Genomic DNA, 24,804 nt, shown 5'->3' on the forward strand with positions numbered 1-24,804 from the left:
CTCTAAAGGGCCAGACTGTACCTATTGCAGTCTTTGGGGGTCTGGGTCCTTGTCATATTGCCAAATATTTGAATGACAAGCATTCAAAGACAATATGAGTGTGGCTGTGTTCCAGTGAAACTTCCATTACAAAGAAGGCCATGCTGGGCTGGATTTGAGCTTGGGTCTCAGTCTACCAAACTCTGTGCTGGCTGCTTACTGAAGCTCCTTGGGACTGCCTTGCTTCCCACTTCTCCCTCCTCTGGTCCTTCCCTTTCAACTCAAGCAGTGCCATCTTTCAAAACCCTAAACAGGTCACTTGATTCTGATGCTTGAAGTGATCCAAGGACTTGTAGCCCTAGAATAAAACCCAGATCCTTTGTGTGGCCGTGGTCACTTTTCCAGCCCCAATTTAAGACACACTCCATCTCCCTATTGAAGTCCCATGATCTCTTTTCAGTTTCCTGAAACTCCAAGCTCTTTCCTGCCTGATGTCACTGCCTCTGCAGAAATTGGCTTTGATGGCCCCACCCTGTGCAGTCAAATCTCCGTGCAGACGTCCATCCTACATCTATCTCTTCTTCCTACTCTCTATTTATGCCTATGAGAGTGTCCTGTTTGTTTCTCTCACCTCACTTTGCTTCACTTGAATGACCATGTGACTTGCCTGTCTCATACACTGCATGGAATCTCCCAGAGGCCAGGAACTGCATCTGTTTACCACTGCATTACCAGCACCTGGGAGACAGAGAGCGGAACAACTGGGTGGATGGATTTATCATGGCTTCTTTACTGGAAGGAAGATGGTACTTTTACTTCAACGAAATATTCAGTGAACAGCTGCCATGTGTCAAGGCTTATCCAGAGCATGACAGGAGAGCAGGAGTTGTTGAAGACATGGTGTCTACACTCAGGAAGACTGAACCTGCCCAGGGAAGCTAATGCATCAACATGAGTGGTCCCAGAAGGAAAGGTCATGGAAATGTGGCTCATAGCATGACACTGGGGTTGGGCTGGGGGGCGGGGCCCTGGGAAGCAGGTGCCTTTCCTTGACATGACACACCCCCTTACATTGTAATAGATCTTGGGAAGACTTTTTTTTTAACCACAATATTAAAAAGTCATGATTAAAAAAACTCCAAACTCCACTCCTCAGATTCTGCATGTCCTCACCGCCTTGTCACATTTGCAAGCACCTGCTTCTTTGCTCCTACCACAGATCTGCATGCTTCACTTTATAGGAACCAATCATATATTTATAGCCTCTGCATCCAGTTGCTGGCATAGAACTCCTAAAACCCTTACAAATTGGGAACAATAAGGGTATTTTGTTGCACTATTTGGTCTTGAGCCAAAACTCCTAATCTTAGGATTTCCTGGGTGACAGGAGAATCATTTGTTCCACTGGGGTGATTCTTGTTGGCTCCTGCATGGCAGCTGCTCATCAGGAAGTCAGAGCCCTGATTAGAAGCTTGGAAATTTCAGCCTCATTCGTCTCCTCTAGAAAGGGGAGAGAGGCTGAAGATTGACAAGGAAGCCTCCAAAAGAATCCCTGAACATCAGGGTTCTGAGAGCTTCTTGGTTGCTAAACAGAAAGCAGGTTGCACACCTGGTGAGCCGTTGAAGATTCACCATTCTTTTTGGTAACCTGGTAAGTGGAAATGCTCTGTCTTGAGTTATGTGAGCTGCTCTAGCAAAGAAGGGTATCATGGGAAGCCTCAAATGGTAACCAGTTGGATGTTGAACCAAAGGCCTGGGCCTGCAACTGGCCTCTGCTGTGGGGTACGTCTTGTGCAACACAACCCTTAACCTCTGGGATCTGATGCTAAGTCCAGGTAGACAGTGTCACAAGTGAATCAAAGTACAGGATACTCAGTGATGTCCACAGGAAAATCCACCTGTGTGGGAAAAATCCCACCACATTTTGGTGACAGAAATGTTGAGTTTTTCTTTTTTCATGACTCATATAGAACCCCGGGTAGCTTCCCTAAGGAAGTGGCACTTGAATTTGCTAACTGGCAGGCATTTCAACCAGGAAAGAGCCAGTCTCTTTCATAAGGAATCCTCAGTTAGAGGATGGTGATTCAGGCACCTGGGTCTTCTGGGTTAATCATTTTGCAGCAATTTATGGCACTGATGAGCACATTGGATTCTCACATCAGCTCCATGACACCAGCTTAAGTACTCTTGAATTAGTAGGTGAAGGGTAGTGCGATAGTGGAGGGACATGAAGAGAACAAGTTGCACGCACAGGAGAATGAGGATTGCATTGAAGAACCTGGAGCAGAACCAGAAGACAATGTGTTAAGATGAGGGTTGTTTTGTGGGTTAATTCTTGCCAAAGACAAATCAGATGAGGTTTGAAGTAGACCTTTGGATGTGGAGGGCATTGGTGACCTGGTGAGAGCCACAGCTTCAGTGCATAGGAACTGGGGACAAAACCAGTCAGTGGTAGTGGAGTCTGAGGAGTAGAGACAGAGTGTTATGATCAGGAAACCCATTTTCCCCACTACTTGCCCTTGTTTTGGCAAGGGGATCCCTGGACTGGCCATCTGGAGATCTGGTTCCAGCCCAGGTTGGGCTCCCATCTGGGCTGAAGACCCTGGGAAAACTGCCCTCAGTCCCTCTGTGTTTTCATCTATGCATAGACCTCCAAAGCCTCTTCTAATTCTTTTGTTACATTGATATGGAGTGGAGTGGAGTAGATGAAGCCTTGTAGATGGGTGGCTTCTGGACTGGTACATAAAAAGCACAGAATTTTGTTCTCCACGGGAGGCACTGTCACCCCAGGTTTATGTGTGTGGGGTCTCCCTGGGCCTCAGAACCCAGGACTATCAGGACAGGCAGTAGGCTACAGAAGGAACTGTGGCGCTCTCCACACTATGGTGATTTCAGCAGGGCAAGAGTCTGCATCAGATATTAGGTGCTTCCTACCTGGAGAAGCAGCAGGTGAATTAGAAAGTACTTTTTCTGAGATGACCTGCACTACAGGGGCTGTACCACTTCCACAATGTCAGAGTTACCCTACCTCAAAAAAGTCAGGAAAGATGCTCTGACTACAGAGTGTAGGGTCAAGTGGAAGATCAGAGTTCAGGATGAGAGGGCGTGGAGTTGGAAGGGTCTTTGGGAAGAAGCAACCTGGCAGGTGGTGTGGAGAAGGGCAGACTGGCTCTGTCTACTCACTGCTCAGAGAAGGGAGCACAGGATGCCATCTTTCAGAGCGCTTGATGTGCTAGCACCCTCACTTACACAACAGAGGCACAAAGGGCCAGCCTAGAACCAGAATATTGCACATCCATATTTATTTTGTAAAAGCCCAATTTCATCACCTGTGATTCGAAAGGCCCACACTTCTAGCAAATGAAAACCTACCTGAAGCCTGGCAACCTTGGCTGTTCCCAACCAAATGAGGGCCATCAGCAGGATTCCAGGCAAAGAGAGGCTTGTGCAGAAGAGTGAGGAATGCCAGACACCACTTCCTAGGTAAATCAGAGGCTGGAACTATTCGCAAGAGTAAAGTTACATTTTGTGTTTAGTTAGTAAAAGTGAAGAAACAAACAAAACCACAGGAAATCTTGCAGTGTTCCTGGGCACAGGAAGTGTGATAGACCTGCCCTTTATTGATTATAGCTATAACCCATCAGAAGGCAACCTGTTGCATGCCAGGAGGCCATCACAGATAACAGCACTTAAGGAATCTCCTATCAATAAGGAAGTCATATACACCCCAGTTTTTCTTTGGAACATGTCCTTCTCATTTTATGAATAGTCGCATACTAACCTCCTGACTCAGAGATTTCTTATGTGAAGGCATTATCCATTCCTGAGTTCTGTAGCTTCAGTAGTAACAGCTTATACAAGGGCTGGTCATTTCAGTGGAAGACCCATTCTCTCCAATGATCTCCTAAATAGTGTCGTTCCATTCTCCATTGAAAAGAACCCTTATTGCCCCCACCACCCCATTCAAGTGTTGCTTTTTCAAGCAGCTTTGTTTCCCACCTTCCTCATGCCTGCCCCTAACACTGCAGAATCCATCACACCTGTCTCTGTATTCCTTCTGCCCATCTCCCTAAGGCTACTTGTGTTAGAGAAAAGTGCTCACAGTTTTCTGTCTCATGTGGCCACCATTCTCCGAATTCAAGAATTATGTCATGTTCATCAATGTTCATCCTCCTCCTGCAATGAATAGAGCCTGGAACATGCCAAGTGCTTAGCACATATTTATTAGATGAATTAACAATTGAGCGAGTGAAGCCCTATAGGCTGTCATGCAGGGAAGCCCTCTGGTGTGAGCATTATAATACCTGGGTGTGAATGCTGCACGCGCACACACACATCTGCCTAGAGGAGAGCTTGTAGTTAAAATCCACTTACAATTCTTATCTTCTTTTCAGTATATTAATAGAGGGATTTCCCAGGCTGAAAGGAAGCATGAAGTCCAGATTGCAAGCATTTGGAGAGACATTTTCCTTGGTTAAACCAGAAGGGAGGAGCCTGGTTGTGGAAGCCCAGAAAGAGGAGGACTTTTAATCCAGCATCTTTAGCCTTACTCGGTTATTGCCAAATGTTGTCTCGGGGGACGAGTTCATGAGTCATGTTTGGGTTTTCAATATGTATATGGAGAGCTGGTGCATACACGTACACCTGGAAGACACAGGCAGATAGAGGTGTGCTTATTGGGTAGGAGAAGGAGGGCATGTGTGCAGGTCCATAGACACCCCACAGGATTCTTTCTGCCCCTGGGCAGAAAGATGAAGCCCCCCTCAACTCCATCCTCTTTGGAACATCTTCCCACCCGCAGATTAGCCTCAGGACTCACCATTGCAGGCTGAGGAGTTTGAAGAGTTGGAGGAGTTTGATTCGTTTCTTGACTTCTTGAATTATTCACAAGGGTAACTATCCTCTTCAAGATCCTCCCACCAAAGTTGAGCATCCCAGAGAGCTGAAAGCAGAGCACATTGAGAAGAGATGAGCATTGAAACGGGCGTCCAAATAACTGAGCTGGCATGGTGGCTCTGTCATGGATCATCTCTGTGTCTTCAGGGAACTCCGCTGTCCTCTCCAGACCTCATGGGGAAGTGTCTCATTGGGTTTTGTGAGCCTGAAATGTGGGTATAAGAGAACCATTTCTTTTTTTTTAATTTTACAATGCTATTAAGAATATACTAGAAAATTATACATTCCAAAAGTGTATCAGCTTATAATGACTTCTGCTGTAGCTTTTGTTCAATGATGTCTGAGAAACGAGGAACTTTTTTTGAAATAGCCACACGATGTCTTCACTCATATTAAAGCAATTTCTTGACTTTGTTTTAAAATGTAAAAGTGATGAAAATCCCAACTCACAAAGGTAGGTAGTTGCAAATGGCACGAGGATTTCTAGAGCCATCTTTGCCAAGTTTGGAAACACTGTGAATTGAGCACACCAGAAATCCTCTAGTTTCATTGTCTCAAATTCCATTAGGATTTGGCCACTAGCTCGTAATTCGGAAAGATCATTTTTCATTAAATAGCCATCATCAACAAAATCAAGGTTAAAAAGAAATGGATCCAGTACCCATTTAAGAGAATCATTTCTTGAACTCGCTATCAGTGTGCCTCTAAGGGAAAGGCAGGCATGGTTTAGGAAAGCTCTCAAAAGGTGGATGCATGAGCACTTTCTGGATAAAAAATGGGTTAGGAAGAGAGAAGTGATGTGATCTTCCATGTCCAGGGGTTTCTCTGGCTTCTGCGCTAAAAACAGCTGTGAAGAGGCAGGACTTAGAGAGCAAAGCAGGCAGTGGATGTTGTGGGAATGTGTGAGAGATATGGTGGCTTGGGCCATGTGTAATGCAGGAACTGGGGGAAAATGCTTGGCTTCTGGATGCGTTTTGAAAGTAAAACCACAAGGCTTCTCTAGAGAGTTGGCTGTGGGGTGTGAGAGAAACAGTGTTAATGATTGCTCCAGGGGTTTGGTCCCAGCAAATGAAAGGAAGGGGCTGCTGCCAGTTGGAATAAGGGAAAGTGAGGTGAATGGATTGGGAAAGTTGTCACAATCAAAATGGAGTCACTTGTGTCAATCCTGCCAAAGGAAATAAATAAAGCCAGGAGATTACAAAGAAACAGGTCTTACACCTGATTGCCTATTAGGAACTATCATGAAAGACTGTGCCAGAACTACACTATTCCACTGAGGCCGCTACAAACTTACCAGAAAAGTACTTCTGTGAGGACAGCTGCCCAGGAACTGCCTGCTCAACCTCAAACTAAAATCACCCTGGTGATGAACCATTGTGGCCCATGCTTATGGTTTCAATATATCTGATGCAGTTTTTCTCCTCTCTGCCTCTCAAACTTCCCCTTGTCCCAGTCTACATTAATTTTCCTATAGTTTTCCATGACATGCATGTTCTCTGTGCAATTTTGTGTTATTTCCCAGACCACATGGGATATATGGTTTGGAACTTAGTCAAGACTTGACTATTGGACTTGCCAGATTGGAGTTGGGGAGGGAGATTTCGGCTGCCGCCGTGCCTTTGGGAGTCGTTGTTAACAAGAAGCTGTTTCAAGCCACTGGACTGGATGAGATTGACAAGGCAGTGAGCAGAGAGAGAAAAGGAGAAGACTGATGATTGAGCCTAAGAGATATGAAACAAAAGAAGAATCGCAAAGGAGACAAAGACAGCAATCACCCAGGCTGTGGCTTGGAAGCAAGCAAGTGTGTCCAGAGGATGGAGGAATGATTAGAGTGTTAGAGATAGCAGGTTTTTAGAGAAATGAGGGTGAAATTTTGATTGGAGTGGGCTCCGGAGAGAACATGAGAGAGTTGGTGACAGTGGGCATGGGCAAGTCTTTTAAGGATTTTTCTGCAAGGGGGACTGGATGTTAGGTCAGTAGCTTGTGGGAGAAACAGGAAAAAGGGAAAGCTTTTTGATGGAAAATGAAAGCATATTTCTTTTCTTTTTAATTCATTCATTTATTTGAAGGGCAGAACAACAAAGAAAGAGACAGAGGGAGGAGGAGAGGGAGAGAAAGGAGGGGGGTGGAGAGAGAGAGAGAGCGAGAAAGAGAGAGAGAGAGAGATGAAAGTGCTTCCACCCACTGGGTCACTCCCTGCAAGCTCAAACAGCTCCATTATCTTCCACTTACACCTGAGAGGGAGGCCCCTCCCCACACTGTGCTCTTGCCTGGGTCAAAAGCTCACAGTCCATTGCCAGAAAAACCACAGATTTACCAGAAGAACCATCTAGTGCCTGGCTAACCCCAACCAGCATCCTGCTTGGCCCCCAACTTGCTAACTCAGAAAGTCCAGATGATAAACATACTGGTTTGCTTTGACCACAACCAAACCAAACAAAATGAAACAAAAATCCAAATACCCCCAAAACGAAAAGTTCTATTTATTCCTGCCCCCTTTAAGCCCTGCCCCATGATCATTCTGGGCTGATACTGCCTGTGTTATGTGTCCCTTTTTTCCCTTGGAAAACTGATGTCTGCTAATTCCCCAGAAATGGTGATGACTCTCACGACCCGTGCACCAGCCACACCAACTCAGCTTTCACTCCCCAAACAGCTTCCCCAGCCAGGTGTGGGCCAGGACAAAGCTAGGAGCCAGGAACTCCATCCTGGTTTCCCACATGGTAATAGTTGGGCCACCCTCTGCTATCTTCCCAGGGGCATTAGTAGGAAGTTGGATTCAAGGCAGAACAGTTGGGACTGAGGTGGGAGCTCCAATATAGGATGGTGGGGTTGCAAGTGTCCGTTTAATCAAGCATGTTTCTCTGCTGAAGGAGACTCCAGGAGGTGGCATAGCAGGGGAGTTACTGGTGTTAAAGAGATGGGCTCTTCCTGTAAGCAGGCTTAGGGGATCTGTGAAAATAGTTTGCTATGAACTTCACCCAGAAAGCCCCACAACATCATGCAGATCCTGATTCATATCTTTCTCTTCCTCTTCCTGCCCCGTCCATCTGCCTTTCAAGTAAATCAACAAATCTTAAAAGGGGGGGGTGGCTTTGTGGCACCACACAGCCACTGCCCCTCATACTGGCATCCCATATCAGGGTGCTGGTTCCAGTCCCTGTTGCCCTGCTTCTGATCCAGCCTCCTGCTATTGGGCCTTGGGAAAGCAACAGAAGATGACCCAGGTCCTTAGGCCCCTGCTCCAATGTGGGAGACTTGCATGGAGTTCTGGGCTCTAGCTTACAGCCTAGCCCCACCCTGGGCCAGTGTGACCATTTGAGGGTGAACCAATAGATAGAAGCATTCTCTTTCTTTTTCTCCCTCTCTCTGTAACTCTGTTTCAATGAAATGAATAAATAAATCCCAAAAATAGGGGCTCAAATCACATTTACTTTAGGAACACCCAAGAAACTGCCCAGGCCATCAAGGGTGTGCACATCTGAAAAGTCACAAGTATCTGAAAGATGTGACATTAAAGAAGCAATGTGTGACATTCCAATGGTGGAAGTGGTAGGTGTGCCCAGGCTAAAGAGTGGCCCGGACACAGCATTGGTATCCAAAAAACAGTGCTGAATTTGTCTTGTACATACTCCAATATGCTGAACTGAGGAATTTGAGGCAGATTTTCTGGATATTGAATGGAACCAGGTGAACAAAGCATCCACCGTACACAGTTGTACTTACAGAGAACACAGTCAGATTAACCCAGACATGAGCTCCCCACAGTGAAAAGGAACAACTTATTTCTAAATCAAAACAGGAAGTGGCACAGAAGAAAAAAGACAGTCTAGAATAAACTGAAGAAACAAAAACTTATGTCTCAGGAACAAATTCAGTTTAAACTAAATGCAAATTAAAGAAAAGAAAGAAGTGGTGATGGGGAGGTGGGGGAGAAGTTGAGCAGGAGGGAAAAGATGGCTCAAGCTGTACAGGCACAGAGTTTGAATCTACAGGGCACGCAGGGATCTTGTATAACAGCTTCTAGGACAGGGTCCCAGCTTCCTTTACACAGCCTCCCCATGCCCCTCCCAACACCTCAGAACCATAGTCAAGCCCTGTGGACACCAAAAGGAGGTGCCCACTCTGCAAAGAGCTCCCGGTCTCCCATGGAAAAGAGACTTCTGAATAATAGCAGGGTTTCTATGCAAGCTTTCAAAACAGAGGCTCATTCCCACTCTTCCCAAGACCAGCTGAGTCCTAATTGGGAGTCGTCCCTTCCAGATTTTCCTTGTAAAGCAAGAGGCACTTACCACGGGCATCCTGAAAATGTGCAGAGTGCCTCAGGCACCTGTTTTGATGAAAACAATTGCCAGGGGCAAGTATTTATAAGGCAGATGTACAAGCACAGCCAGACCGTTATCGGATTGATTGCAGTAATAAAAGATCCTATTATGGGCTTGCCCTGTTGAAAGTGCCTAGCACATCATGTTTCACTTCACTGCTAGTTTCAGTTTTGTCTTCTTGTAATTCAAGTGTTTTGCAGATTATTGGAGACAAGATTTTATTGCATTGTTTCTTATGTGCAAGGTCCAGGATATTTCAGAGGATGTTTGTTTTTCTTTACTCAGGAATTTTTCCTGGTGTTGTTTGCATGTTAACTTTGTAACCACTCAGAATCTCACTTCCATTCTGCCCTGCTCAGAGTTCCTCACTCCCCAGCCAAGCACTGAACCAAAGTCCCAAACCTGAGAAGTAATGGCAAAGTGGTACCAGCTTGTCCACAGCACACAGAACCAGGAAGAGAGGTGGTGCCTCTGGGAAACCAAAAAACACCTCCTGAGTGCCCTTCCTGCCTGGGTACGACCTGCTTTGAAGTCAGTGCGGTGTCCCCCATTGTCACCCTGATACTGATACAGCCTTCTCTGTGATAACAAGCAAGCCCCATACCTCCATGACTGCAACAGCCACTGCTTATTTCTTGTCCATGTAACAGGAGGGCTGTGGGCCACCGAGGTTCTTCTGGACTCAGATGGGTTTAACTTCAGGCAGGTCAGGTTCCAGTGCACACCACCTGGGTTTACATTCTGGTTTCCAGATTATAGGAGTAGCTGCTAATGGGGACAGGTTGTCCTCGTGGCAAAGAGCTCAAGTTTAGAAAGCTGGATGTGACCATGAAAGTTTACCTGAATCACCTGCAGAACATGCATGGTTGCTCCCATTGGCCAAACAGGTCACATATCAAACCAAGTGCTGAGGAACATGAACAAATCACATGATGCAGGCAGGGACACATAATGCATTACCCTGAGGGTGTGCAGTGGGGATGGGGAGTGAGGGAACCCATCTAAATCAGGAATGTCTTCCTGCAGAAATTGGGAAAAAGAGAGCCCTGGAAATTCTTTGCTGTCAGGGTTGTGGAATGAGTATGAGTGAATGTATAGGCTGCTATGTCCATCAGGGGAGAGTCTAGGTTGAGGTGCTTGGTGTCAAAGTGTGCACTGCCTCTACTAGAACACCTTGGCTGCAGGCAACACAAGTATATCACTCAAGGTTCTGCAGAGACACAATGTAACAGGAAATGCAACCTCAAAGTGTGGCTTCACTAGGAGATGGGGCCATCACAAAAGTGATGAAGTTAAAATGAAGCAGCAGCCAGGGAGAGTGATGGCGCAGACTGTGCCCCATGGTCCTTGAGGGCCCACCACTGACAGCTTGACCTCAGACTCTGACATCCAGATCCAGGCGACATGGGCTTTCATGAATAGGCTATGTGTTTGTGGCACTTGATTCTGGCAGCTCTAGGAAGTGCATGGAGTTCCCTTGCTTTATTTTCCTTTTTTTTAAACTTTTATTTAATAAATATAAATTTCCAAAGTACAGCTTATGGATTACAATGGCTTTCCCTCCGATAACTTCCCTCCCACCCGCAACTCTCCCCTTTCCTGCTCCCTCTCCCCTTCCATTCACATCAAGATTCATGTTCAATTCTCTTTATATACAGATGATCAGTTTAGTATATATTAAGTAAAGATTTCAACAGTTTGCACCCCCATAGAAACACAAAGTGAAAAATCCTGTGTGAGTACTAGTTATAGCATTAAATCACAATGTACAGCACTTTAAGGACAGAGCTCCTACATGAGGAGTATGTGCACAGTGATTCCTGTTGTTGACTTAACAAATTGACACTCTTGTTTATGGCATCAGCAATCACCCTAGGCCCTTGTCATGAGCTGCCAAGTCTATGGAAGCCTTTTGAGTTCACCGACTCTGATCATATTTAGACAAGGTCATAGTCAAAGTGGAAGTTCTTGCCTCCCTTCAGAGAAAGCCCTCTTTCATTGATGACCCGTTCTTTCCACTGGGATCTCACTCGCAGAGGTCTTTCATTTAGGTCATTTTTTTTTCTTTTGCCAGGGTGTCTTGGCTTTCCATGCCTGAAATACTCTCATGGGCTTTTCAGCCGGATCCGCATGCCTTAAGGGCTGATTCTGAGGCCAGAGTGCTATTTAGGACATCTGCCATTCTATGAGTCTGCTGTGTTTCCCTCTTCCCCTGTTGGATCGTTCTCTTCCTTTTTTGTTCTATTGGTTAGTATTTGCAGACACTATTCTTGTTTATGTGATCCCTTTTATTCTTAGTCCTATCGTTATGATCAATTGTGAACAGAAATTGATCACTTGGACTAGTGAGATGGCACTGGTACATGCCACCTTGATGGGATTGAATTGGAATCCCCTGGTATGTTTCTAACTCTACCGTTTGAGGTAAGTCAGCTTGAGCATGTCCCGAATTGCACATCTCTTTCCTCTCTTATTCCCACTCCTATATTTAACAGGGATCACTTTTAAGTTAAGTTCCAACATTTCCCTTGCTTTATTTTCAAAAGCTGTCCCCATTCAGAGCAATTTTATGCAACAGAATCGTCCCAAAATGGGGCGCATGGGGCTGCCAAAGGTGGCCGTGCAGCAATCATAGCAGAGGTCCTAATGTGGAATCTTGGATCTCAGTTCCTGGCCTGCTCCTGCCCCAGAGAACTGAACCTGGGTCCTTTCTCCCCAACCCAGGCTATCCTCCAGATTTCCAGGCCCCTCTCCTGCCTCCCTTCTTTTACGTTTTTTTCCCTTCCCAGGGCTTCACTGTGCCTCTATAGAGCTGCCCCCAGAATCTCTGGTTCTCCCCAAGTTAATGTGCAGAGCAGTGAGTTCCCTCTCTTCCCCCTCCTGCTCCTGACCATTACCTGGAATGGAATTCTCCCACCGTGAAAGCTCCAAAGAGAGTTATTCCCTAGGGAGTGTGCTGTCACTGGTGTACAATACATGGTTTCTCTCCAACACACTCCTGTAGCATTTCTTTGAGCCTTCTTTTGTGTGGCTCCACCACTATCTGTGAATATGCTTAGCCTTCCTCATTAGCCCTTCCTTCCCAAGAACCACAGAAACAGCAAACTCAAGTGTTAGTTTTTTATTCGTGCTCTTTCAGTTGAGATAGGAAATCCTACCAATGAAGTTGGCATACCCTTACTGCAGACTGAAAGTTTCTTTTAATGATTTATTTATTTGAAATGCAGAGTGATAGTGGGGCAGTGGGACACACACACACACACACAGACAGGTCTTCCATCTGTTGATTCCCTCCCTAAATGCCTGCAATAATCAGGGCTGGGCCAGTTCAAAGCTAGGAGGCAGAACTTGCAGCTGGTCCTGCCCTCTGTTCCCCTTTTTCCTGATTCTCCCTCTCCTTCCTTTTCTGTTGCTCTCAAAAACCTTCTTTTTTTTATTTAGGAAATATAAATTTCCAAAGTACAGTTTATGGATTACAATGGTCCCCCCCATAATTTCCCTCCCACTCGTGCCCCTTCCACCTCCTGCTCCCTCTCCCATTCCATTCACATCAAGATTCATTTTCAATTCTCTTTATATACAGATCAATTTAGTATATATTAAGTAAAGATTGCATCAGTTTGCTCCCACACAGAAACACAAAGTGTAAAATAATGTTTCAATACTAGTTATAGGATTAATTCACATTGGACAACACATTAAGGACAGATCCCACCTGAGATGTAAGTACACAGAGACTCCTGTTGTTGACTTAACAATGTGACACTCTTGTTTATGGCGTCAGTAATCTCCCTAGGCTCTAGTGATGAGTTGCCAAGTCTATGGAAGCCTTTAGGGTTCGCTGACTTTGATCTCATTCCAACAGGGTCATAGTCAAAGTGGAAGTTCTCTCCTCCCTTCAGAGAAAGGTACTTCCTTCTTTGACGGCCCTGTTCTTTCCACTGGGATCTCACTTACAGAGATCTTTCATTTAGGTCTTTTTTTTTTTCCAGAGTGTCTTTTCTTGCCATGCCTAAAATACTCTCATGGGCTCTTCAGCCAGATCCGAATGCCTTAAGGGCTGATTCTGAGGCCAGAGTGCTATTTAGGACATCTGCCATTCTACGAGTCTGCTGTGTATCCCGCTTCCCTTGATGGATTATTCTCTCCCTTTTTGATTCTATCAGTTAGTATTAGCAGATACTATTCTTGTTTGTGTGATCCCTTTGACTCTTTTTTTAAATTAAAAATTTTTTTTTTCATTTTTTGACAGGCAGAGTGGATAGTGAGAGAGAGAGACAGAGAGAAAGGTGTTCCTTTTGCCATTGGTTCACCCTCCAATGGCAGCCGCGGCTGGCGCCATGCAGCCGGCGCACCGTGTTGATCCAAAGGCAGGAGCCAGGTGCTTCTCCTGGTCTCCCATGGGGTGCAGGGCCCAAGCACTTGGGCCATCCTCCACTGCACTCCCTGGACACAGCAGAGAGCTGACCTGGAAGAGGGGCAACCGGGACAGAATCCAGCACCCTGACCGGGACTAGAGCCTGGTGTGCCAGTGCCGCAAGGTGGAGGATTAGCCTATTGAGCCACGGCGCTGGCCCCCTTTGACTCTTAGACCTATCAGTGTGATCAATTGTGAATTGAAGTTGATCACTTGGACTAGTGAGATGGCATTGGTATGTGCCACCTTGATGGGATTGTATTGGAATCCCCTGGCATGTTCCTTTTTTTTCTTTTTTTTTCATTTTCAAATCTCTTTATATACAGAAGACCAGTTTAGCATACATTAAGTAAAGATTTCAACAGTTTGCTCCCACACAGAAACATAAAGTGAAAAATCCTGTGTGAATACTAGTTATAGCATTAAATCACAATGTACAGCACACTTAGGACAAAGATCCTACATGAGGTGTAAGTGCACAGTGACTCCTGTTGTTGACTTAACAAATTGACACTCTCGTTTATGGCATCAGTAATCACCCTAGGCTCTTGTCATGAGCTGCCAAGGCTATGGAAGCCCCCTGAGTTCACTGACTCTGATCATATTTAGACAAGGCCATGGTCAACGTGAAAGCTCTCTCCTCCCTTCAGAGAAAGGTACCTCCCTCTTTGATGACCCGTTCTTTCCACTGGGATCTCACTCACAGAGATCTTTCATTTAGGTTTTTTTTTTTCCCCCAGAGTGTCTTGGCTTTCCATGCCTGAAATACTCTCATGGGCTTTTCAGCTGGATCCGCATGCCTTAAGGGCTGATTCTGAGGCCAGAGTGCTGTTCAGGACATCTGCCATTCTATGGGTCTGCTGTGTATCTCACATCCCATGTTGGATCGTTCTCTCCCTTTTTTATTCTATCAGCTAGTATTTGCAGACACTATTCTTGTTTATGTGATCCCTTTTATTCTTAGTCCTAATATTATGATCAATTGTGAACAGAAATTGATCACTGGGACTAGTGAGATGGCATTGGTACATGCCACCTTGATGGGATTGAATTGGAATCCCCTGGTATGTTTCTAACTCTACCATTTGAGGTAAGTCAGCTTGAGCATGTCCCAAATTGCACATCTCTTTCCTCTCTTATTCCCACTCTTATATTTAACAGCGATCACTTTTTAGTTAAGTTTCAGCACATAAGAAGAATTGTGTATTGATTACAGTATTCAACCAAAAGTATTAAGTAGAACAAACAAAAAAAATACTAAGAGGGATGACATATTATGTTGCTCATCAACAGTCAGGGTGAGGGCTGAACAAGTCACCATTTCTCATAGTGTTCATTTCACTTTAACAGGTTTCCTTTTTGGTGCTCAGTTAGTTGTCACCTATCAAGGAGAACAAGTGGTATTTGTCCCTGTGGGATTGGCTTATTTCACTCCGCATAATGTTTCCCAAATTCCTAACAGGGATCACTTTTCAGTTAAAATTTAAACACCTAAGAATAATTGTGTGTTAATTACAGAGTTCAACCAATGGTACTAGAACAAAAAAAAATACTAAAATGGATAAAGTATTACATTGTACATCAACAGTCAGGACAAGAGCTGATGAAGTCACTGTTTCTCATAGTGTCCATTTCACTTCAACATGTTTCCCATTTGGTGCTTAGTTAGTTGTCGCCGATCAGGGAGAACATATGATATTTGTCCCTTTGGGACTGGCTTATTTCACTCAGTATAATGTTTTCCAGATTCCTCCATCTTGTTGCAAATGACTGGGTTTCATTGTTTTTGACTGCTGTATAGTATTCTATAGAGTACATGTCCCATAATTTCTTTATCCAGTCTACTGTTGATGGGCATTTGGGTTGGTTCCAGGTCTTAGCTATTATGAATTGAGCTGCAATAAACAGTCAGGTGCAGACAGCTTGTTTGTTTGCCAAATTAATTTCCTTTGGGTAAATTCCAAGGAGTGGGATGGCTGGGTTGAATGGTAGGGTTCTATTCAGGTTTCTGAGGAATCTCCAGACTGACTTCCATAGTGGCTTAACCAATTTGCATTCCCACCAACAGTGGGTTAGTGTCCCTTTTTCCCCACATCCTCGCCAGCATCTGTTGTTGGTAGATTTCTGAATGTGAGCCATTCTAACCGGGGTGAGGTGAAACCTCATTGTGGTTTTGATTTGCATTTCCCTGATTGGTAGTGACCTTGAACATTTTTTCATGTGTCTGTTGGTCATTTGGATTTCCTCTTTTGAAAAATGTCTATTGAGGTCCTTGGCCCATCTCTTAAGTGGATTGTTGGTTTTGATCTTGTGGAGTTTCTTGATTTCTTTGTAGATTCTGGTGATCAACCCTTTATCAGTTGCATAGTTTGCAAATATATTTTCCCATTCTGTTGGTTGCCTCTTCACTTTCCTGACTGTTTCTTTTGCAGTACAGAAACTTCTCAATTTGATGCAATTGCAAATGTTAATTTTAGCTTTGACTGACTGTGCTTCTGGGGTGTTTTCCAAGAAGTCATTGCCGGTACCTATATCTTGCAGGGTTTTTCCAATGTTCTCTAGTAACTTGATGGTGTCAGGTCGTAGATTTAAGTCTTTAATCCATGTTGAGTGAATTTTTGTGTAAGGTGAAAGGTAGGGGTCTTGCTTCATGATTCTGCACGTGGAGATCCAATTTTCCCAGCACCATTTATTGCATAGACTGTCCTTACTCCAGGGATTGGTTTTGGATCCTTGATCAAATATAAGTTGGCTGTAGATGTTTGGATTGATTTCTGGTGTTTCTATTCTATTCCATTGGTCTATCCATCTGTTTCTGTACCAGTACCATGCTGTTTTGATTACAACTGCCCTGTAGTATGTCCTGAAATCTGGTATGGTGAGGCCTCCGGCTTTGTTTTTGTTGTACAAGATTGCTTTAGCTATTCGAGGTCTCCTGTGTCTCCATACGAATTTCAGCACCATTTTTTCCAGATCTGAGAAGAATGTCTTCGGTATCTTGATTGGTATTGCATTGAATCTGTAAATTGCTTTTGTGAGAATGGACATTTTGATGATATTGATTCTTCCAATCCATGAGCATGCAAGATTTTTCCATTTCTTGGTATCCTCTTCTATTTCTTTCTTTAAGGTTTTGTAATTTTCATCGTAGAGATCTTTAATGTCCTTGGTTAAGTTTATTCCAAGGTATTTGATTGTTTTTGTGGCTATTGTGAATGGGATTGATCTTAGAAGTTCTTCCTCAGCCATGGCATTGCCTGTGTATACAAAGGCTGTTGATTTTTGTGCATTGATTTTATATCCTGCTACTTTGCCAAACTCTTCTATGAGTTCTAATAGTCTCTTAGTAGAGTTCTTTGGTTCCCCTAAGTAAAGAATCATATCATCTGCAAAGAGGGATAGTTTGAGTTCTTCCTTCCCAATTTGTATACCTTTAATTTCTTTTTCTTGTCTGATGGCTCTGGCTAGAACTTCCAGAACTATATTAAATAGCAGTGGTGAGAGTGGGCATCCCTGTCTGGTACCAGATCTCAGTGGAAATGCTTCCAACTTTTCCCCATTCAATAGGATGTTGGCCGTGGGTTTTTCATAGATTGCTTTGATTGTATTGAGGAATGTTCCTTCCAAACCCAGTTTGCTTAGAGTTTTCCTCATGAAAGGGTGTTGTATTTTATCAAATGCTTTCTTGGCGTCTATTGAGCTGTGGCATTGCCTGTGTATACAAGGAGGAATCAAAATGAAATGAAACAACTTGTAGAAAATGAAACTGTGATAGTGACGAGAAATCATAATGAAGAATTCAATAGATCAAATGACAAACACATTAGAGAGCTTTAAAAACAGAATGGATGAAGCAGAAGAAAGAATATCAGACTTAGAAGACAAAGCACAGGAAAATATACAATTAAAACCAAACAAAAAAGAGGAAATTAGAAATCAAAAAATATTGTTGGGAATCTTCAGGATACTATTAAAAAACCCAACATTTGGGTTCTAGGAGTTCCTGAAGGCATGGAGAGGGAGAAAGGATTAGAAGGCCTTTTTAGTGAGATATTAGCAGAAAATTTCCCAGGTTTGGAGAAGGACAGAGACATCCTAGTACAGGAAGCTCATAGAGTCCCTAATAAACATGACCAAAAGAGATCCTCACCACGATACGTTGTAATTAAACTCACCACAGTGAAACATAAAGAAAAGATCCTAAAATATGCAAGAGAGAAACGTCAGATTACTCTCAGAGGATCTCCAATCAGACTCACAGCTGACTTCTCATCAGAAACGCTACAAGCTAGGAGGGAATGGCGAGATATAGTCCAGGTACTAAGAGAGAAAAATTGCCAGCCCAGAATATTATATCCTGCTAAGCTCTCATTTGTGAATGAAGGTGAAATAAAGACCTTTCACAACAAACAGAAATGGAAAGAATTTGTCGCCACTCGTCCAGCCCTGCAAAAGATGCTTAAAGATGTATTACACACAGAAACACAGAAACATGGTCATCAATATGAAAGAAGGTAAATGAAGGAAATCTCACACCAAAAGATCACAGGAAGTTCAAAACATATATCAGAAAATATCTTTGGCAAATGGCAGCGCAAAGCTACTACTTATCAGTAGTCACATTGAACGTTAGTGGCCTGAACTGTCCAGTTAAAAGACACCGATTGGCTGATTGGCTTAAGGCACAAAACTCATCTATTTGCTGCTTACAAGAAATACATATTTCCAATAAAGATGCATACAGACTGAAAGTGAAAGGCTGGAAAAAGATATACCATGCCAACAGAAATGAAAAAAGAGCGGGCATAGCCATCTTAATATCAGACAACATAAACTTTACCACAAAAACTGTTAAGAGAGACAAAGAGGGGCACTATATAATGATTAAGGAATCAATTCAACAGGAAGATATAACAATTATCAATGTATATGCACCTAACTACAGGGCACCGGTTTATCTAAAAGATTTGTTAACAGACTTAAAGGGAGACTTAGACCCCAATACAATAGTACTGGGGGACTTCAATACTCCACTCTCAGAAATAGATCAATAGGACAGAAGATCAACAAGGATACAGTAGATCTAAATGACACTATAGCGCAAATGGATCTAACAGCTATCTATAGAACTTTCAATCCTACAGCTAAAGATTTTACATTCTTCTCAGCAGCACATGGAACCTTCTCTAGGATTGACCACATACTAGGCCATAAAGCAAGTCTCAGCAAATTCAAAAGAATTAGAATCATACCATGCAGCTTCTCAGACCATAAAGGAATGAAGTTGGAAATTAGCAACTCAGGAATCCCTAGAGCATACGCAAATGCATGGAGATTGAACAACATGCTCCTGAATGAACAATGGGTCATAGAAGAAATTAAAAGAGAAATCAAAAACTTTCTGGAAGTAAATGAGGATAACAGCACAACATACCAAAACTTATGGGACGCAGCAAAAGCAGTGTTAAGAGGAAAGTTTATATCAATAGGTGCCTACATCAAGAAATTGGAAAGGCACCAAATAGATGAGCTTTCACTGCATCTCAAGGATCTAGAAAACCTACAGCAAACCAGACCCAAATCTAGTAGGAGAAGAGAAATAATTAAAATCAGAGAAGAAATCAACAGGATTGAATCAAGAAAAACATTACAAAAAATCAGCCAAACGAGGAGCTGGTTTTTTGAAAAAATAAACAAAATTGACACCGCATTGGCCCAACTAACTAAAAAAAGAAGAGAAAAGACCCAAATCAATAAAATCAGAGATGAAAAAGGAAATGTAACAACAGACACCACAGAAATAAAAAGAATTATCAGAAATTACTACAAGGACCTGTATGCCAGCAAACAGGGAAACCTATCAGAAATGGATAGATTCCTGGACACATGCAACCTACCTAAATTGAACCAGGAAGACATTGAAAACCTAAACAGACCCATAACTGAGACAGAAATTGAAACAGTAATAAAGGCCCTCCCAACAAAGAAAAGCCCAGGACCAGACGGATTCACTGCTGAATTCTACCAGACATTTAAAGAAGAACTAACTCCAATTCTTCTCAAACTATTCAGAACAATCAAAAAGAGGGAATCCTCCCAAATTCTTTCTATGAAGCCAGCATCACCTTCATTCCTAAACCTGAAAAAGGTGCAACAGAGAAAGAGAATTACAGACCAATATCCCTGATGAACATAGATGCAAAAATCCTCAATAAAATTCTGGCCAATAGAATGCAACAACACATCAGAAAGATCATCCATCCAGACCAGGTGGGATTTATCCCTGGTATGCAGGGATGGTTTAATGTGTGCAAAACAATCAATGTGATATACCACATAAACAGACTGCAGAAGAAAAACCATCTGATTATCTCAATAGATGCCGAGAAAGCATTTGATAAAATACAACACCCTTTCATGATGAAAACTCTAAGCAAACTGGGTTTGGAAGGAACATTCCTCAATACAATCAAAGCAATCTATGAAAAACCCACGGCCAACATCCTATTGAATGGGGAAAAGTTGGAAGCATTTCCACTGAGATCTCATACCAGACAGGGATGCCCACTCTCACCACTGCTATTCAATATAGTTCTGGAGGTTCTAGCCAGAGCTATTAGGAAAGAAAAAGAAATTAAAGGTATACAAATTGGGAAGGAAGAACTCAAACTATCCCTCTTTGCAGATGACATGATTCTTTATTTAGGGGACCCAAAGAACTCTACTCAGAGACTATTGGAACTCATAGAAGAGTTTGGCAAAGTAGCAGGATATAAAATCAATGCACAAAAATCAACAGCCTTTGTATACACAGGCAATGCCATGGCTGAGGAAGAACTTCTAAGATCAATCCCATTCACAATAGCCACAAAAACAATCAAATACATTGGAATAAACTTAACCAAGGACGCTAAAGATCTTCTATTTATTTCTTTAATATTTTATAATTTTCATTGTAGAGATCTTGACATCCTTGGTTAAATTTATTCCAAGGTATTTCATTTTTTTGTAGCTATTGTAAATGGGATTGATCTTATAAGTTCTTTCTCAGCTATGGCATTGTCTGTGTATACAGAGGCTGTTGATTTTTGTGTATTGACTTTATATCTTATGACTTTACCAAACTCTTTCATGAGTTCCAATAGTCTCTTAGTGGAGTCTTTTGGATCCCCTCTTTATAGAAACATGTCATCTGCAAATAAAGGTAGTTTGACTTCCTCCTTCCCAATTTGTATCCCTTTGATTTCTTTTTCTTGCCTAATGACTCTGGCTGAAACTTCTAGGATTACATTGAATAGCAATGGTGAGAGTGGACATTCTTGTCTGGTACCAGAACTCAGGGGGAATGCTTCCACTGGCTGTGGGTTTGTCATAAATTGCCTTGATTGGGTTAAGTAATGTTCCTTCTATTTTCAATTTTCTTAGAGTTTTCATCATTAAAATGTGTTGTATTTTATCAAATGCTTTCTCTGCATCTATTGAGATAATCATATGGTTTTTCTTCTGTAGTTTGTTTATGTGGTATATCACATTGATTGATTTGCGCACATTAAACCATCCCTGCATTCCAGGGATAAATCCCACTTGGTCTGGGTGGATGATCTTTCTGATGTGTTGTTGAATTCTATTGGCCAGAATTTTATTGAGGAGTTTGCATCTATGTTCATCAGGGAAATTGTTCTGTAATTTTCTTTCTCTGTTGCATCTTTTTCCGGTTTAGGAATTAAGGTGATGCTGGTTTCATAGAATTAGGGAGAGTTCAACAGTTTGCACCCACACAGAAACACAAAGTATAAAGTACTGTTTGAGTACTAGTTATACCGTTAATTCATATAGTACAACACATTAAGCACAGAGATCCTATATGGGGAGTAAGTGCACAGTGACTCCTGTTATTGATTTAACAATTGACACTCTTGCTCATGGCATCAGTAATCACCTGAGGCTCTTGTCATGAGCTGCCAAGGCTATGGAAGCCTCTTGAGTTCGCCAACTCCAATCTTATTTAGACAAGTCCATAGTAAAAGTGGAAGTTCTCTCCTCCCTTCGCAGAAAGGTCCCTCCTTCTTTGATGGCCCGTTCTTTCTGCTGGGATCTCACTCGCAGAGATCTTTCATTTAGTTTTTTTTTTTTTTTGCCTCAGTGCCTTGGCTTTCCATGCCTGAGAAACTCTCCTGGGCTTTTTAGCCAGATTCGAATGCCTTAAGGGCACATTCTGAGGCCAGAGTGCTATTTAGAACATCTGCCATTCTATGAGTCTGCTGTGTATCCCGCTTCCCATGATGGATCGTTCTCTCCCTTTTTGATTCTATCAGTTAGTATTAGCAGACATAAGTCTTGTTTATATGATCCCTTTTACTCTTAGTCCTATCATTATGATCAATTGTGGACAGAGATTTATCACTTGGACTAGTGAGATGGCATTGGTACATGCCACCTTGATGGGACGGAATTGGAATCCCCTGGCATATTTTTAACGTTACCGTTTGGGGCAAGGCCATTTCATATTCAGTAAGCTCCCTCCATAGTCCACCGTTTTGTAAGCAAGAAAAGACTTTTAAAGATTTACTTATGGGGCTGGTGCTGTGGTGTAGTGGATAAAGCCACACTGGATGTGCTGGCATCCAGCTCTCTGCTATGGCCTAGGAAAGTAGTAGAAGGTGGCCCAATATTCTTAAGGTTTTCATCATGAAAGGATGTTATATTTTATCAAGTACTTTCTCTGCATCTATTTGAGGCCATCATACAGTTTTTGCTCTTCAGTTTTTTTTTTGTCAGGCAGAGTTAGACAGTGAAAGAGATAGACAGAGAGAGAGCTCTTCCTTCCATTGGTTCACCCCCCAAATGGCCACTACAGCTGGCGCACTGGGCCGATCTGAAGCCAGGAGCCAGGTGCTTCCTCCTGGTCTCCCATGAGGTTGCAGGGCCCAAGCACTAGGGCCTTCCTCCACTGCCTTCCTGGGCCACAGTAGTGAGCTGAACTGGAAGAGGAGCAATTGGGACAGAATCCAGCACCCCACCTGGACTAGAACCCAGTGTGCCAGCACCGCAGGCAGATGATTAGCCTGGTTAGCTGCGGCACCAGCCTCTTCAGTTTGTTTATGCAATGTACCACATTTATTGATTTGTGAATGTCGAACCATCTCTGCGTACCAGGGATTAATCCCACTTGGTCCAGGTGAATGATCATTCTAATGTATTGTTGGATTCAATTAGCTAGTATTGCTGAGGATTTTGTATCTATGTTCATTAGGGAACTTTCCTATGGTTCTCTTTCTCTGTTGTATCTTTTTCTGTTTTTGGAATGACGGTGATACAGGCTTCATAGAAGGAATTTAGGAGGGTTCTCACCCTTTCAATTGCTTTGAATAGCTTCGGAAGAATTGAAGTTAGTTCTTAAATGTCTGGTAGAATTCAGCAATGAAGCCATCCAGTCTTGGGCTTTTCTTTGTTGGGAGGGTCTTTATTACTGATTCAATTTCTGTCTTGGTTATTGGTCTGTGTAGATTCTCTGTGTCATCATGACTCAATTTTGGTCGATTGTATGTGTACAGAAATCTATCCATTTCTTCTAGGTTTCCCAGTTTGTTGGCATACATCTCTTTTTAGTAATTCCTGATGATTCTTTTTATTTTTGTGGTATCTGTTGTTGCATTTCCTTTTTCATCTCTGATTTTATTGATTTGGTCTTCCCCCTCTTTTTTTTTTTTTGGTTAGTTTGGCCAATGGTATATGAATTTTGTTTATTTTTTCAAAAAACCAGCTCTTGATTTCACTCTTTTGTATTTTTTTTTGGTTTCAATTTTATTTATTTTTTCTTTAATCTTAATGGTCTCTTTCCTCCTACTAGCTTTGGGTTTGATTTGTTGCTGTTTTTCTAGGTCCTTGAGATGCATTGATAGCTCATTTATTTGATACCTTTCCAACTTCTTAATGTAAGCACCAATTGCTATAAAATTCCCTAATAACACTACTTTTTCTGTATCCTATAAATTTTTTTTAAACTTGTATGTAATGAATATAGACTTCCAAAATACAGCTTATGGATTACATTGGCTTCCCCTCCTCCCCAATGACTTCCCTCCCACCTGCAACCCTCCCCTTTCCTGCTCTCTCTCCCCTTCCATTCATATCAAGATTCATTTTCAATTTTCTATATATACAGAAGATCAGTTTAGTATACATTAAGTAAAGATTTCAACGGTTTGCACCCACATAGAAACACAAAGTGAAAAATCCTGTGTGAGTACTCATTATAGCATTAGATCTCAATGTACAGCACATTAAGGACAGAGATCCTACATGAGGAGTAAGTGCACAGTGACTCCTGTTGTTGACTTTACAAATTGACACTCCTGTTTATGGCATCAGTAATCTCCCTATGCTCTAGTCATGAGTTTCCAAGGCTATGGAAGCCTTTTGAGTTCTCCGACTCTTATCTTGTTTAGACACGGTCATAGTCAAAATGGAAGTTCTCTCCTCCCTTCAGAGAAAGGTACCTCCTTCTTTGAAGACCTGTTCTTTCCACTGGGATCTCACTCACAGAGATCTTTCATTTAGGTGGTTGGTTTTTTTTTTTTCCAGAGTGTCTTGGCTTTCCATGCCTGAAATACTCTCATGGGCTTTCCATGCCTGAAATACTCTCATGGGCTTTTCAGCCGGATCCGAATGTCTTTAGGGCTGATTCTGAGGCCAGAGTGCTGTTTAGGACATCTGCCATTCTATGAGTCTGTTGTGTATCTCGCTTCCCATGTTGGATCCCTCTCCCCTTTATTTATTCTATTGGTTACTATTAGCAGGCACTAGACTTGTTTATGTGATCCCATTGACTCTTAGTCCTTTCATTATGATCAATTGTGAACTGAAATTGATCACTTGGACTAGTGAGATGGCATTGGTACATGCCACCTTGATTATCCCATAAATTTTTGTGCTGTATTTTTTTTTCAAGAGACAAAATTTAATATATGCACACAGTTTTTATATATAATGCAGCATCACACCATGTAGGGCATTTATCTTATTTTATACATTCAGATATGTTTGAAACACTTCTTAAGGCTACAAAACAGAACATAGAAAAATAAACAGGAATATATTCAACACTTACAAAAAGTGATATGATAAAGAATATAAAGTACTATGTTCCTTGCAACACTTCAAAAGATATGTATATATATACTTTTT

General features: G+C 42.5%; 1 long non-coding RNA gene across 2 annotated transcripts; it reads right to left on the minus strand.

Moving 5' to 3' along the window:
- Positions 1-749: 749 nt before the first annotated feature.
- Positions 750-9,388, minus strand: LOC138848874 (uncharacterized). Of its 2 annotated transcripts, none has more exons than XR_011387018.1 (4): positions 9,168-9,388; positions 4,799-4,921; positions 3,352-4,623; positions 750-2,257 (listed from the first exon to the last, which is right to left on the minus strand). It is a non-coding gene; the product is annotated as an uncharacterized lncRNA (long non-coding RNA). The 2 variants fall into 2 exon arrangements; XR_011387017.1 differs by having other exon boundaries at positions 2,351-4,623.
- Positions 9,389-24,804: the final 15,416 nt, after the last annotated feature.

Source organism: Oryctolagus cuniculus, chromosome 1 (assembly GCF_964237555.1).
Source record: "Oryctolagus cuniculus chromosome 1, mOryCun1.1, whole genome shotgun sequence".
NCBI lineage: Eukaryota > Metazoa > Chordata > Mammalia > Lagomorpha > Leporidae > Oryctolagus > Oryctolagus cuniculus.